Genomic DNA, 4927 nt, shown 5'->3' with positions numbered 1-4927 from the left:
ACCTGCCGTTCTAGACAGCAGCCAATAGAATTGAGCCCAGGGACTGGCAGAGAAGTGTCTGGGATGCTAAGGAACAATTGCTTGGTGGATAACTTAGAAGGACATTAAGACAAAGTCTCTTTTCACCTAGGATATACTCAAAATAACCTTGACTGGAGCTGTGAGGCTGACAGTTGTTTTATAACCTTGATTAGCACATAGGTACTCAGTGAATCAGGATTTGCTACCTCAGGGTGTTAAGTAGCCTGTTCCACTTTTGTATTGCTCTAGTCATTAGAATTATTTCTTTCATTGAGCCAGCCTTCCCCCCTCCTTATTCCCACCTGTTGTATGTAGTTTTACTCTCTAGACCTTTAGCAAATAAGGCTGATCACTTTTGTTGGAATTTCAAGATTTAATTTATTTTGAAACGGCTGACTGTGCTACTTTTAATCCTCTAATCTGTTGTAAGAGAAACTGAGGTGGTGGCAAGAATCAAACTTATAAGATGCAGAGGACAAAGTGCCTCATGTGAAGTTAAGTTTTATCTTAAGATTTGCCAGTCATTGCAGCCTTTTTAGTGAGTCAACTCAATCCGCACCTATCTAGTCAAAATAAGTATAAAACAGATCATTACCATATTCCCTCCGACTTCTCCATTACATACTGGTAGAAAATTATCAAGATCTCCCTTTGAGTTTTAGGGTACCCATCTTTTCAAGGCCTTGACTTTGGCTGTCCCTTCAGCTGCACTTTCCCTCTGCATATTCTATGTGGTCTCCTGTCTTCTTTCTTCAGCATCTATTCCTCCACCCGTTTTGCCTCTTCCAAAGGCCAACCTCATCATTTTGTAGTTGTACACCATTTTTTAGAAAAAAAAAAAAAATTCCTTTATTATCATTATATCAGGGCCTCTTGGAGAGGAGAGAAATATGCACTGTCCACCAGGCAGCTTGTACCAGAAACAGTAACACAACATGCATCGTCAACTGTACAAACATGTTAAGTTTGGAAAACAGAGGAAAGTAAACATCTGTAATTAATTGTACCATACTAACCCAAATCCATTCATCCACTTGTTTATATGCTTATTCATTCATTCAAGTCACCAGATATTTACTGAGTACCTATTACAATAGTAATCACCATGCCTTCTAGGAATTAAGATCTGGTAAGGGAACTGTAGCTAGTTCGAAGTAGCTAGGTAGAAACAACCACTAAAATACCACTATTTTGATATATTTTTATTGGACCTTAATCTTAAAGTTTTTTTTTAATGCATTGCAATTATACAGTCTATTCAGTCTTCCATGCTTTATTCTGCATTTTAACTTAGAGCACATGACAAAACAGGAGCAAAACTATTTATTCAATATTTTTGCCTGTCAGGAATAAGATCCTGTTATTTTCACCCTGAGTCTGCAGTTCATGAAGCTGCTTCATCAGCTGTTCCTGATGGGCCTCACAGAGCCCATCTTTGGCTGTACTGTTCATACAACTGGATAAGCTGTGGGTAGATAGGTACTTCTCACTGCCCAGTAGTCTTCAGTACGGGTGCCGGTTGAGCTCACTCTTCTCTGACTGGGAGGCTGGGGCAGAATAGGTATCAGTCTGGGAGTAGGATCATCCCTGGGCCAGCTATTTCAGTTCCTTACAGATCATCATGCATGCGGATGACAGAGGCCTACTCACGTGAACCTGAAGGCAGTGGTCCTGTGGATGTTTTCTCATCTCCTGACTCGACACTTCTTCCATTATGCCTTCCTTCCTTCCACAATCTTATTCTTTTACCTCTTTTCCTCCCAGATTTTCACAAGACTGCTTGTTTTTTTTTTTTTCCTGGAATGCCACCTCTCTGCACAGAAAAAGTGAAGGCCTCGTTCAGTTGATTTCCTCTTATATCTTAAAATTTCATAGCCTCAGGTGTCCAATAGAGGTCTGTAGCTTTAGCCCTTGCCTGGTTTCTGCTCTCTTTGTAGTTACAATCATATTTTAATATAACTAAATCATACCCCAGTATTTTTTTTTTTTACAATTCAGTGGTTTTTAGCATATTCATAAAGTTGTGTGACCATCACCACAATCTAATTTCAGAACTTTTTCATCCTTGTAAGAAACCACACACCCATTAGCTGTCACTCTTTATTTCCCTTACTCTTCTACCAGCCCTAAATAACCACTAGTCTATTTTCTGTCTCTGTAGTCTTTCATTTCTACTGTTGGTAGAGAGGATAGGTGCAGATTGGGAGAAAGGTGAGCTCTGGTTCGGAAATGAGCTTCTGCTTCTGATCTCTGCTTATCTGCCATCCCCCATAATTGAAGTTAAATAAAACTCCTTGCTTCTTTGAAGATGTTCTTCCAAAGATTTCCATCTGATCTCCAAACAATAATTATATATAATATCTGAAAACATAAAAATATATTTCTAAATATAATCTTATTTTATAACTTTAATCTTATTTCTTGTGAATGAGTGACCCTAGCGCACACACATGCACACACACTCACCTGGCCCTGACTTACATTTCAAAACCTTCTTCTCTGACCAGACTATGAAGGGCATCATGCCTCAAACACTGTCTCCTAATTTCTTTCTTTCTTTTTTTTTTTGAGAGACAGAGAGACAGTGTGAGCAGGAGAGGGTCAGAGAGAGAAGGAGACAGAGAATCTGAAGCGGGCTCCAGGCTCTGAGCTAGCTGTCAGCACAGAGCCCAACGTGGGGCTCGAACCCACAAACCATGAGATCATGACCTGAGCTGAAGCCAGATGCTTAACTGACTGAGCCACCCAGGCGCCCCTGTCGCCTAATTTCTTGATTCCTAGGTTTTCCAAATCAGGCTGCCATACTTGGTGATTTTAGATATATCACAATACTAAGTAACAATAAAGAGTAAGAGTCAGTAGAATGAACCATGGGGAATGACTTGGGGGAAACACCCCTCTCTGCTGTGTATACAATTAGAATTGACCAAGGAGAGACAAAAATGGAGGGGGGGCCGTATGAGAAGGCTCTGTAGCAGTTATCTTTTCCAGCTAGAGCATCTTGGCCTACCTAGCATCCCCACCCCTCTGAAGTGGTCCTTTGTGATGTCTAAGGTCCCCTTAGCCACCATTGGCTGCTGAGTACCCTGCTGACCAAACAGAGAAGGGGTGTGACTCCCCGTTGTTCTGGGAGAGGTATACATAGAGAGGACAGACTCCAGGGGTTAGACAACTGAAAGGCTGCAGCATGGCAAAAATGGTGAAGAAATCATGGAAGCCACAAACCATAAGCACCAAGCAGCGGAAGAAGAGGAAGACTACCTCTCAACCCAGATCAAGAGGCATTAACAAGGTCAGATGACCCTACCAAACTTCTCTTCTTCCTTATTTATGTACCCCCATCCCACCAGCCCAGTCTCCTCCACAGATTATCCTGCATCTGCCTGGCACAAACCTCCTCTTTAGCTCTCCACTTTCTACCTGCCCCCATTCCCTTCTCCCAACCCAGTGCCTTCTGGGCTTACCTTGTTGCCTTACCAGGTGCTAAAGATATACAAGAAGACAAAAAGATCACCTCACATGAGTTCAAGAAAAAAATACTCTCCTAAATTTATAACTACTTCAAGAAGAAAGAAGAGAGCAAGGAGGAGCAATTAGTTTCACCTGTAGACTGAGCCAAAAGCAGCCAGGCCAGACCCAACAGACTCTATAGAGCTGTCACCACTCCAAGACAAGACCTGTGAAAACACTACCTACAGAGCAAGCTTCAGAGACCTCAGGCAATCTTCATCTAGAGCCCTGGCTGCGGAGAAAAGGCCAACTGCATAGAGACTGCCACAGATGCTAATGTGAAACATGGAACTCACATGGAGGTGATTAAAATAAAATCAACAGGGTGTAAGAAGCCCCTTCAAAAAATAAAATCAGACACTCTGCATAGAAGTGAATCATGTTGCATTACTGCTTGAGAATGTTCCTGGGAATAAGAGTGAAATGATAGGCTTAGTATTTTTGCTGTAAAGCAAGCCCTTGGCCCCGTGATGTCTGCCTGAGGAGAAAATGTACATACAGCTTATCAGGGGTGGAAAAATGCCCTTTACACCAGATTCTCTATCCATGGCAGATGAGTTTAACAACTTCTTAATTGGTCGTCAACATTCATTTTATATGTGGGTGAAAATCAGCAGAACACAGTGCTCACTCTGATAGGCTTAATGATGATGGGGAAGGGAAATGGGGTGGGGGGGAGCAAAAAAAAAAAGCAGAGTTGTCCCTAAAGTCTCTGACTTTGTCAATCGTGATGCAGAACTGAACTGCTCAGGTCACTTGGGAATAATTTAATAGGAAGTTGAAGATCCCTGAGCGTCATTGGCTCCCTCATCCTCTCTTGACCTTCTGGTGAATTGTAACAAAGGACCGCAGCACCAGGAGAGGGTTCTCATGTGGCCACATCCAGCAGAGGCCTCACCAGATACTCATCTCTGGAATGATTCTGTCCAGCTTCCCCAGGCTCACCCTGCCTATCAGTCATTCATCCCCTTTGAAGCCCAGAATGGAACACTCACTCTGTGCCCTGCAGAGGCAGAAACAGTTGAGATTCAATGATTATAGGTTAGAACAATGATCCTCAAAACATTTTTAGTGTCTCCAAGAGAATTTGAAGCACTGTACACTTTCTCATACAATTTTAAGTTGACTTCTAAAAATTTTTATCAGGGGTTTAAATGTTTACTAAGGATATAATTTCTAACTTATAAATATTGATACTTAAAATAAAACTTTAAATTAGTCATTTTTTTAAAAATCTGCAGTCTCTTCAGTTACATTTTACCCTTCTTTGCTATGGATTTACATGTGGGAGCCACCACCAGACAGGGTTATCATTTGGCCTGTATTTTTCTCAGAAAACTCGGAATCTGCTTAAGTATTTAAACAAGCATATGGTGAGACCATTCTTCGCCATGCC

General features: G+C 41.6%; 1 long non-coding RNA gene across 1 annotated transcript; it reads left to right on the top strand.

Moving 5' to 3' along the window:
• Positions 1–3136: 3136 nt before the first annotated feature.
• LOC115282105 lies at positions 3137–3908 on the top strand. Its single transcript, XR_003904514.1, has 2 exons — positions 3137–3313; positions 3502–3908. It is a non-coding gene; the product is annotated as an uncharacterized LOC115282105 (long non-coding RNA).
• Positions 3909–4927: the final 1019 nt, after the last annotated feature.

This window comes from Suricata suricatta, chromosome 2 (assembly GCF_006229205.1).
Source record: "Suricata suricatta isolate VVHF042 chromosome 2, meerkat_22Aug2017_6uvM2_HiC, whole genome shotgun sequence".
In the NCBI taxonomy this organism is placed as follows: Eukaryota; Metazoa; Chordata; class Mammalia; order Carnivora; family Herpestidae; genus Suricata; species Suricata suricatta.
The sequence above is the reverse complement of the archived record's forward strand: the minus strand, read 5'-3'. Positions and strand labels throughout refer to the sequence as shown.